We start from the raw sequence: 12166 nt of genomic DNA, 5'->3' as shown, positions 1-12166 counted from the left end.
AGTTAAAAATTGCGTAAAAATGTATACAAAGTTCTGCAATTTGCCTGTGTTTTAAGCCCAGATTCACAAAGAACAGCCTAGGTTTCTGCACTGAACAAGAATGACTAATTACACAACTAAATTATTTAACTGTAGCTAAAATCTATAAACCGATATATAATACACACACACGCTCTATAGGCAGAGGTAAAGACTGGGAAGGCACTTCAACAGTCCCTGTCTAGATTGGGCGGGGGCGGTGGTAGTGGTATTCTGAGATATTCTTTTGCCTCGTCAAGTTATCCTGCTGTTTTTGGCACCTTTACTTGCTTGCAGGAGACACACAGAGTGACTATAAATGTGAACCAAAGTCTCTGACTTATTGATTCAGAGCCACATATTATACAACTGATGATAAAAATAAACTGGCCATGATTTTCTTTTTAAACTACTGAGAAAAGGACAGCTCTTTTCTTTTGGGAGATCCAATGACCTCTGTCCAAACATTCACACCCGCAAGTTGTTCGCAATCATAGAGTTGCTGGCAGGCAGAAGACCTCTGTCATTGGCAATTAGTCACCGGTCTACAGACCAATCAGCTACTTGCTGTCAGCCACATCTCTATTCATTCACATCCCAATTCCAGCTCATCTGCAGTAACCTCCCCCAGTACTTGAGCAGTTAGCTTGGTGAACAACACTTACACTGAGTGCTGGATAACTGGCTTTTAAAAACTGCAGCTATCTTCCACAATTCATGCTATTTAAACCAATCCCTGTCCCATTTCTGTCCATAATCAAGAATGCAGAAATGCATCAGGCAGGTGGATCTGAACATTTTCAAACAAAAACAACCTCAACTAGTGGGCCAGTCACCAGCTGCATTTATTTCCAGACACTGGAGAATATGACAAAAGTAATAATTGAAAAGAAAGAGATTGACTGAAACAAGTGGAGAGAATGGGTGTATCAAGGCAGGGAAGAGATGGTAAGATGAAGGAACCTTGGATGACAAGACATGTGGAACATAAATCTTTTTCCCAGGGTGGAAATGACTATTACGAGGGAGCATAATCTTAAGGCGATTGGAGGAAGGTATAGGGGGGATGTCAGAGGTAGGTTCTTTACACAAAGTGGTAGGTGCGTGGAATGCGCTGCCAGTGGTGGTAGTGGAGTCAGATACATTAGGGACATTTAGCGATTCTTGGACAGGCACATGGACGATAGTAAAATGTAGGGTATGCAAGGTAGTTTGATCTTAGAGTAGGATAATAGGTCAGCACAACATCATGGGCCAAAGGGCCTGTACTGTTCTATGTTCTATGTTTTCTATCCCACATGCTGCTCCAGACATGGAGCCCTCTAGTTGCAAGTTAACAACAGATGCTATGTATCTCAATGACCTCTATACCTAGACATCACCTTCAGCTCTAATCCTCCAGCATGCAAACATTTACATTGGATCCACCACTGCAAACATGAATTAACTGCAGCTCCCTCTGCTAGAACATTCTTTGCCTGATCCCAAAGGGTAGAATTGGACAAATGTAAAAATCATAGCACTGGCCAGGAACTATTGTGGCACAAGAGAACAGCACTTAGTGTGAAGGAGACTTGATAATAAGCTGACAGCTGATCAGAATGTACACATTCAATGAGAAAATTAATACGTTGGAACATGAGTGATTTACTGGTGATCAATAGATAAAAAATACCACAGGTGATTTGGTGATGGAAAAGAAAACAGATCGTGTGCCAGAGCACAAGTGGATTTAAAAAAAGTGCAGCAACAGGATTGGTGGAGAAGGCAATTTTTTTTAAATGCAAACGTGTACCTTCATATGGATTATCAGAATGTTGAATAGTTTAATGGAGAATTTTGGGGATCATTGAAAAAAAGATATTAGATAATCACTGGGATGGTAAATATGCACATGAGGCTGGGTTAATTACAGCAGAGTCAAAGGTACCACAGATAAACAAAACAAAACTTTCATTTAAATATAATCATTCACAACTTCACAGGAGGGATCATGGGTACTTTGTAGCCAATGACGCTTTTCTAAAGTGTAGTCACTCCCTGAATATTCTTTCGTCACAAGGTGCGCAGATGTGTAGCACTATTGAGTCTGGAATGTGCTTAATGTGCTCAGTTCAATGGTGACTGTTTACAATGAAAATGATTACAGGTCCAATGGCAACAAGAACGCAGAGAATACGATGTTAAAAAAATGCACCTTTTGAAACGGGAGGAATGTTTCTGAGAAAAAAATATCCATTTTCAATTATAAGCCACTCTGTGTTTTTATACTTAATAGAGAAACATCCTTCATGAACAAAATTATGTTGACTCCCATCTGGCCCATTTTGATCAATCTGTGCACTGAACAACTGCTCACTTAATCCTTAAATTTTACAGGCCTTCTACTGGCACGCACACGTTGTTATTGGCTGATCATCTGAACGTTCCTAAATTGGGGAATATCAATCTTGTGAAGAGTGCTTTTACTGTGGTAACTATTATTAGTGATCGATTGCTCTCATTAGGGACCGCTGGACCCCTAGGACTGAAACATTTTTACTGTTGTTGGTGACACCACTTTTGTCAGCCATTTGCAACATAGCAGCTTCTCCAATTCTATCTACATTGCAACTGTAGACAATTAATAAAGCTGATTATTCTGTGTACAAAATTGAAGAGTCAACTGCTCTACATAAAGTTTCCAAATTACCACGTGAGCTAACTCTTGTTGAAAATGTTGAACATTTGCATTCTGGCAATTTTACCATTGACAGGTTCTCTTTAAAAAAAGTGAAATTTGGCTTTCTTTCCATCACTCACATCTATCACTACCACTGGCTTCAGATTTGTTTTAAAACCCCTGAAGGATTAGTTTGGGTACAGTGTGACATTAGATCTTAAAAAGACCCACATTCAGTGTCTTCAGTAGTTGTGTTTCTCTACCTAGGATTGCATTGCACAAGTGTGTAGGATTTGATAGATTTTCTTACGATCTCTTTGGTAATTTTCACTGCTGCTTCAGCCTTTCCATTTGGCCGAGAATATATAGTGTGGAGACGATGTATGGTGCTGAATTTCAAAATTCTTCATAAAATGCCTGAATTTTCACTTACGAACTGAGAGCCATTGTCATTTAATCACAATGTTTAGAATGTCATAAACAGATGTGTTCACAGGCATCCTACAATCTCATAGGTCATTGTTGATGTCAGCAGGTCCAACGAGAGTCTTCAGTGACTGCAAAAGTAAAGAGATCTATTCCATGGTCTTATAAAAGAGGTCACATCTTTACAAGCATTTCACTATAATGTTCACATTTAGCCTGCAGTGTACATTGCCTTCCTCAGGATAAATTCTATTCTTTGACAGCTTGCATGAATGCACTTCAGCATCACTTTTCTTATCTCCTAAGGAATAACAATTACTCATTTTGCATAAGATGCTATCTTGGGCTATCACTTCATCTCTGTACATCCAATATTCTCTTATGAAGTGTTTCCTTTGACGTTTCCAGGCCATTCTTTCATCATTACTTCATGCAGCATTTGGACAGTTGCATCTTGTGTGCAGTTTGTTTGATAGGAACAAGGCGCAAGTCTTTCAGATGTAATGCCTCTGCTGGGCTGATGACTTGCAAAGCACGTTGCGCTGTTGGCTCTTATAGAAAATCAGGAAGATTTAACACTATTAGCATCCTCAACCTTCTTTGAGTGTGCTGGGACAGGTATTTCTGCTATAACAAATGTTTCGTTAACACGAATTGGATGGTAACGCAAATGATGAATAGTGGATGCAGTTTGGATAACGCTAACTTTCTACTGTAGGCTACAGTGATTTCCCTATAATGTGATTTTCTATAGTACAAGGTCACACAAGAACACAACTTCTACCTTATAGGAGAAATGCCTGTTTGCTGTTAAGAGCAACAATATAATTCTGCTTCCCTCGCTTGTATAGAATGTCCAGATATTCTACAAATGAAACAATGTTCTTTGCAGATGTTTTAGAATAGATAGAAGTAATTTGAGAAAGAGACTTTGAAGTGGTTTGTGGTCACGCTGTCACAATGTTGCTCATTTTGGTTAAAATGCTCACAGAAAATACAATAGTTGGGTATTCTCTCAATTGCTGCTTACTGCATTTGTACACAAAACATTAAAACAAGCAGTGGATTGGTCCTTGCTTCAGAAAAAGGGTTTTGCTCCAAGCCAGTCTCACTGGCATCACACTGCAAGGTGAATTTGTTCTTAACGTCATCACACCTCAGTACTGGTGTTGCCATCACTAGTTGTTCAATTCTAATAAAAGCTGTTTGTTTTGTGCCCCAATGCTGCAGCACATCCGTAACAGGGATCCTTTAAAACGGTTTGCACTGAAGAAAAATTAGGCAAGAACTTGTTCGTGAATCAGACTAATCAGTGCACCACTTTCACATCTGCATCTCTACTTCAGTGCTCATCTTATCAGGATCTAGGCAAATTACTGACAGCAATATGTGATGCACACACTGAGTGGAGGTATTTTCAATTGCATCTTTTACACATTCAGCTTCAACTAGTGAGCTCTCTCTAGCAGCCTGACTGGATGTCCATTGCGGTCAAACCACAAGAGGCAACTGAACCCACAAATGTACAAGGTGCCTGGATCCTACCAGACTCACCGATATTAAAGATTAAAAGAAAGCAAACCCAATAAGAAAATGGAGAGAGTACGCTTACCAGCAACCCCTACAACGATCCTCTAAACATAACATTCACCTTTCCCCTGGATATTAGCTGATGAACTAGGAGGCTGTGGGCGTGTGGGTGGGGTTTTGGATCCAAACAAAAAACTGAAGCTGAAACTGTGCCAGGACAAATCGAAGGGAGGGGTCATTTCAACCAGTGAGGAAACACACAGGAGGCAGTGGCCTACACATTTTAAAACAGGCTCAATAAGCATGGACAAAAAACAGAGTTTGGTGAAATGAATGTTTGTGTTCTACTGGTCACCCACTCAGTTCCCAGTCAGTTAAAACAGTACTGACCCACCAACATCTGCCCCTCTTTATGCATGTGGGAGGATAAAGAACCAAAAAAATAGAGGAAGTTTCTGACTTCGAAGCGGGAACATAAGGATCAAACAATGACCCGTGTGAGAGTCAAAGCAAGATGAGACCGAGACGTAATGTTGATCTGGAATCTGTAAAGAGGCATAATCAACAGAAGGTTAATTCACTTCATCTTCCAGTGGCAAGGCAAGAATGCAGACGAACTCCTACAGCTTGGTGTAGGCTTTGCAATTAGCAACAGAATTAACTGAGTAACAAGTAACAAATCCTGAATGCCACATCTCTCTGAAGCTATCATCTGCCAGAAATATCATCTGTACAGTACCTACATACCAACCCTGAATGCCAACATATCAGACAAAAATCAACTCTGACTGTCTACTTGACTTTCTGAAGTACTTGACAAAGGGAGTGAAGTAGGTAGAGGTGAATGCAATGTACGTGCTGACTTGGACAGGGGTTCAAAGCTGATTTAACCCTGGGTGCAGGTGATCAACAGTTTCTTGATCTTTGTGGTCAGAGTGAACTTTGAATCACCAAATGCTTCCTTTCAGGGTAAAGACTGTGATAGATATTGGGGCATTTTCACTGTCATTCTCCACCCATCACAATTGTAACTTCTAGAATGTCCATTTACACATTTATCTCTCCCTGAAAAACATATAGTTTGTCAGCATTTTATTAGAGAAAAAACAACTCTAGGGCAGTTTGACACCCAGAAAACACAGTCTCCTGGAAACAAAGCTCAAATTTGCAAGTTGTTCCTAGTGGATATTAATCTCTCTCTCTCTCTCTCTCTGCAGATCCAATCTACATTAGGAGACTGGTTTGAAGCATTTCATTAGCTCCCTATTAGGGAACATTTGCAGAGTTTAGTAGCTGAGCTCCACACAACATGAAGACCTCAAGTAGGTTTTTAAGCCGCTTCCTTTCCATTCCATAGACAGATCCGACTCCCCCCCACCGAAATGCCTGGGTCTCAAACACAAGCTTGAACCCTGGCCAGAATCACATGATAGCTCATCCACAAGAGGGTTACTGAGCTTACGGGGAAAAAAAACAGCACTGAATAATGTCATTAACTCCTTCACACCAGGTTTGCAACCTAACTTCAGAGACTATTCAGCAGCTGAAAATAGATTGACTGGCAGGTGGATATGGGTGACCAACGTGGTACAGCTTAAGGATGGAGGTGTATAATTGGCAGAAAGTCTGCTAATCCTTTTAACCCCTGCCTTGATTTGTGATTTTGATGCCTCTGTCAGTGCTCGCTGACACTGAATACAAGAGGATGGTGGAGCACCGTTTCCACCCGTGGGTGTGGTTGGTGGTTATGACCAGACAGGGTGTGCTGACAAACATACAGCAACCTTTTCCCTCTACAAAGTGACTCAAGACTTAAACTATTCGGGACAGCTGACTTCACCTAGCCACAGGACTGGGCTTGAATGTACAGCCTGAGACACTAATAAGGCATGAAAAGCATGGCATAACAGCAGGAATGTTCATCTGGAAGGTAAATTTAATCAGAATCAAATTCTCACTCACTGCTGCATAAGTCTTTCAGCAGCAGGGCTATTCCATCCATCATACCTGTGTCAGCGTTTTAAAAGACCTGTCCAATTAGTCCCACTCCTCTGGTATTCCCTGCAAATATTTCTTGCAAATGCTTTCCTTTTTAAACTATACATTCATTTTCCTTTTGAATGGACCTGCTGAATCTGCTCTCATTGCCCTTTCAATCAGCACCCTGCACATCATAATAACTAAATCTGTAAAATATATTCACTCTCATTCTTTTGGCAATTGCTGAAATAAACATCCTCTGATTAGTGAGCTTGCTGCCACTATAAACAGCTATTTTCTTATTTTATTCTATCAAACTCCTCAGATTATAACTGTCCCTTAACCTGCTCGGTCAAGAAAAGAAAAACCCAGCACCTCTACTCTCTACTGAAGACCCTGATCTCATCTGAATTCCCAGGCTTTATTATAACAAACGTTTTAAAAACCACAGTGAAGTTGATGATGCAAAAAGGCGATAATTCAGTCTTGTACCATTTAAAAAGGTTTTGTTGATTTGGATTACAACTTTACCTGCTGCTGCTCCAGAACCTTTTGACCTCAAAACCTTTAAAATTTCAAACTGTGTTTGGCAAGAAAGAAAGAGCTTTAAACTTCCAATACTCTGTGTGACATACTCCTGTTTTCACACCTGAACAGCTGGGCTCTAACCCTGGCGTTAGCTTCCTCTGCAAAACAGGAAAGTTGCATTTATATTTTCTACAAACCCCTTCAGCAAGCTGAGAATACCTCAAATTAGATCAACCTTTTATAAAGTAACTCAAAAGGAATAGAAGCCAAGTCTGTGCTGGTTCCTCATTAAACATTCTGCTGAATCTACACTGTGCCCCTCAAAAGATGACACTTCCTTCTGGAGGTTTAATTCTGACTCTGGAAGGAAGTTACTTGTATGGCATCACAATCTCCCCTTACATAAAAGAACGTTCTTTTAACAGCATAAGGCACAGGAGCAGAAGTAGGCTATTCAGTCCATTGTATCAGTTCTACCATTCAATTAGACAATGGGTGATCTGATATTCCTCAACTCCACTTCCCACCTTATCCTCATATCTCTCAATTCCCTTTCAGATTTAAAAAAAAGTCTATCTCAACCTTGAATTTATTTGACAACCTAGTCTCTACAGGCCACCACGATAAAGAACACCACAGACTCACTCCCCTCCGAAGATATTCCTCCACATCCGTATTAAATGGGCAACTCCTTACTTTTGAGGTTATCCCTTGGTCTTAGACTCTCTCAGGGGAAACAACTTCTTCAAATCTAACCTGTCAATTCTGGAGTATCTTGTATGTTTCAATAAGGTCATCGGTCATTCTTCTGAATGAGAATGAGCATAAGCCCAAACTACTGAAGCCGTCCTTATAAAGCAGTCCTTCCTCACCCATGACAAACATAATGAACCTTCACTGATCTGTTTCCAATGTCAATATATCCTTCCTTAGATAAAGGGACCAAAATTGTTCAGATTATTGCAGCTGTAGTTTTAACAACAGCTCCCTATTTTTATACATTTCCCTTTGAAATAAATGCCAGCATTCCATTTGCCTCCCCTATTATCCACTGAACTTGGATGTTAAATTTTTGTGATTCATGCACAAGAACCCCCAATCCATCTGTGCTATACATTTCTAAAGTATGTCTCCACCCCGACATCATTCAGCTCCTCTACTCTTCCAGCCAAAGTGCATAACCTCACATTCTCCCAGTTAATATTCTATCTGCCAAATTTTTGCCCATTTGCGCAACCAATCTGTTCCTAGAAGGATATAGGTGTAGGCCATTCAGCCCCTTGAGCCTGTTCCTTCAGTCAACAGAATTATGGCTGGTCTGGTGTTCTTCAGATTCACTTTCCTACCCTTTCCCCTTATCCTCGATTCCACTACTGAATATAACTATTTTAGCCTTAAATATACACAAGAACTCTGCATCCCACCAAACCACACCCCCCCCAATTCCTCCCCCCCACCCCAGCTCTCTGTGGCAAGGAGTCCCAAAGACTCAAACCTTCAGAAGAAATTCCTCTTTATCGCAGTCTTAAAATTGCACTCCTTTATTCTGTGACTATTCCTGCTGGACCTAGACTCTCCCATGTGGGAAACATCTCTGCATTTACTCGATCAAGCCCCTTAAGAATCTTATATATTTCAATGAGATCCCTCTCATTCTTCTAAACTCCAGAGTGTAGAGTTGAAACCTGTTTAGCCTTTGTTCATAAGACATTCCCTCCATATCTGCGATCATTCTGATAAAACATCTCAACTGCCTCCAATGAAATACACAAGGAGACCACAGTTGCTCACAGAACTCTAGATGTAGCCTCACCAGCACCTTGTCCAATTGCACTGCGACTTCTCTACTCTTATACTCCAATTCCTTTGAAATAAGGGTCAACATTTCATTAGCCTCCCTAGTTACCTGCTGCACCTGTGTGCTAGCTTTCTGTGTTGTGTTCAAGTACCACCATCAACACCCACCTCCCACTAACCCAACCCCAGTCCCTTTGTGTTGCAGCTTCCTCCAGTTTCTTTTCATTTAAATAATATTCTGTTCTTTTGTTCTCCTTTCCTGAATGAACAACTTCGCATTTTCCCCCAAATTATCTTTTCCACTTGCCAACTTATTTAACCTATCAGTCTCTGTCTGTAAACAGTCTGTACCTACCCCTCTCATAACCTTCTGTTCCATCTATAACAAACTTTATTAACTGGCACCTATGGGACCAGGAGTGTGGCAGTTGATCAAATATTCCAGATAATCAAGACGCCACATAATCAAAGTAAAAACACATACTAAGTAATAGAAATGTAATGCAGGGGGTATACACACCACTTTATTTACAACATAAACCACAAATAATAATGCAACTTTGCCTTAAATAAAACACACCGGCAGAAATTTTAGCAAAAAATTTGCAGCTCTGTTTGTGAGTGAGGTTGTTGACTTGCTCGCCGAGCTGGCTCGTTTTTGTTCAGACGTTTCATCACCACACTAGGTGACATCAGTGGGGCCTCCAATGAAATGATGTTATTCTACTCCACTTGGAATTTATACTGTCTGGTCTGTTATGGTGAGTTGTGTCATTTCCGGTTTTGATCTGTATGGGTTTGTATATGGGATCCAATTCAATAGGTTTGTTGATGGCATTACGGGTTGAGAACCATGCCTCTAGGAATTCCTGTGTGTGTCTATGTTTGGCTTGGCCTACTACGGTTACCTTGTCCCAGTTAAACTGATGGCCTTCATTGACCGAGTGTACTGATATTGAGGAGAGTCTGTCGTGCCTTTTTGCTGCTGGCTGATGTTCATATATTCTGATGGCTAGTTTCCTTCCTGTCTGTCCGATGTAATGTTTGTGGCAGTCGTTACATGGTATTTTGTAAACCATGTTGGTTCTGCATGTTGTAGGAATGGGGTCATTAATCCTTGGAAGCATTTGTCATAGAGTGGCTGTGGGCTTGTGGGCTACCATGATTCCTAGTGGTCTCAGGAGCCTTGTTGTCAGTTCCGATATGTTCTTGAAATAGGGTGGTGTGGCCAGTGGCAGTGTGTTAGGGTGTACTGTATCCTGTTGTTGTTGTCTGTTTAGTAGGTGTCTACGGATGAAGTTGTGGGGATATCCATTCAAAAATCTGATCTAAAAAGATCAAAACTGGAAATGACACTACTCACCAGAACGGACCAGACAGTATAAATTCCAAGTGGAGTAGAACAACATCACTTCATTGGAAGCCTCACTGATGATGTCACCTAGCATGGTGATGAAACATCTGAATGTAAACAAGCTAGCTCGGCAAGCAAGTCAACATCATCATACCGGCAGAGTGTCTTCTCACTCGCACCCTCAACTGAACACTTTGACATCCCTGTAGATTGCCATAGACCTTTTATTTGAGATGAAATTGACATAAAATTGACTCAATTGTTGATATTTCATACAGCCATTTGATTGAACAATGAGTACATTTACATTGAGGCAAATAAATTAAAAAAAAACATAATAATTGGACAGAACAATACAGTAAACTTTGCAGTTGAGGTATATGGTTTATGAAGAGTGCTGGTTAAAACAAAGTTTCCTGTATTTTTGTGTCATCTGCAAATTTGGCTACAGTACATTCACTTCCTTCCTCCATGTCCTTAATCCATATTGCAAACAATTGTGATCCCAGTGGAACCCACCGGTTACAGGTTACCAACGTGAAAAAGAACCTCTTATCCCCACTCTGTTTCCTGCCCATGAGCCAATATACTACCTACAACACTGCGGGCTGTTATCTGACAACTTAGTCTTTTCCAAGGTACCTTGTTGAAAACCTTCTGGAAGTCCAAATGCAATGTATCTAGTGGCTCCCCTCTACCCACACTGGTTAACACTTCCTCGAAAAAATTCTAATATTAGTCAGATCAGATTTCATTTTCATGAAGTCATGCCAACTCTGCTTGATTAGATTATGATTTTCCGAATTTTCTGCTATTAATTCCTTAATAATTGATTCCAATACTTTAGCAACAGTAAATGTTAGGCTAAACAGCCTTTATGTACCTGCTTTTTGCTTCCCTCATTTTGAACAGGGAGGTCACATTAGCAGTTTTCCAATCCTCTGGTACTTCCTCAGAATCCAACAATTTTTTGGAAAATTACAACCAATGCATCCAACAACTCTTTAGCTACCTCCCAATCTATTAGTTAGTACAATTCTGAGGAAGGGTCACCGGACCCGAAACGTTAACTCTGTTTTTTCCTTCACAGATGCTGCCAGACCTGCTGAGCTTTTCCAGCAGCTTTGTTTTTGTTCCTGATTTACAGTATCCGCAGTTCTTTCGGTTTATATTAATGTAGAACCTCCAACACCATGGGCTCTTATTAGATAGCGTAATGTGTGGTACCTTTCTTTTAAAATGATTCATTCTCAGGATGTGAGCATTGCTGGCTGGACCAGCCTTTACTGCCCATCCCTAGTTGCCCTCAAGGTCATGATGACCAATAGCCTTCTTGAACCACTGCAATCCATGTGCTATATATAGACCCACAATGCTGTTAGGGAGGAAATATCAGCAGTAACACCCAACAACATTGAAGGGAGTGATATTTTCCAAGCAGTGATGGAGAATGGCTTGGAGAGGAACTTGCAGGTGGTGTTCCTATGGATCTGCTGCCCTTGTTTTCTAGATGTTAGTGGTCATGGGTTTGGAAGGTGGTCTCTAAAGAGCATTGGTGAATTTCTGCAGCACATCTTTTAGATGGCACACCACTGTTGCTACTGAGTGGTAGAAAAAGTGAATGTTTGTGTACATAGTGCCAAATCAAGCAGGCTGCTTTCACCTGGATGGTGTCAAGTTTCTTCAACGTTGTTGAAGCTGCACACATCCAGTCGAGTGAGAAGTGTTCCATCACACCTCAGACTTGAGCCTTGTAGATGGTGGACAGGATTTGGAGAGTCAGGTAGTGAGTGACTCGCTGCAGTATTCCTAACCTCTCACCTCTTGTAGCCACTGTACCTGAATGTGGCAATTCCAATTGAGGTTCTGAT

At 40.8% G+C, this 12166-nt stretch overlaps 1 protein-coding gene across 2 annotated transcripts in view; it reads right to left on the bottom strand.

The window, feature by feature from the left end:
• Nucleotides 1–12166, bottom strand: part of p3h2 (prolyl 3-hydroxylase 2) — a 130099-nt gene that overhangs the window by 97968 nt on the left and 19965 nt on the right. The window contains exon 1 of one of the 2 annotated variants that reach the window (XM_048604335.1): nucleotides 4719–4735. The exons of the other annotated variant lie outside the window; for it this stretch is intronic. The gene's annotated coding sequence lies outside the window, so the exon portion shown is untranslated. Of the gene's footprint in view, nucleotides 1–4718; nucleotides 4736–12166 lie in introns of those variants that run through there. 2 annotated transcript variants of the gene reach the window in all.

This window comes from Rhincodon typus, chromosome 13 (assembly GCF_021869965.1).
Source record: "Rhincodon typus isolate 14 chromosome 13, sRhiTyp1.1, whole genome shotgun sequence".
NCBI classification, from domain to species: Eukaryota; Metazoa; Chordata; class Chondrichthyes; order Orectolobiformes; family Rhincodontidae; genus Rhincodon; species Rhincodon typus.
Note: the sequence above shows the minus strand (reverse complement) of the source record. Positions and strands in the feature narration are given on the sequence as shown.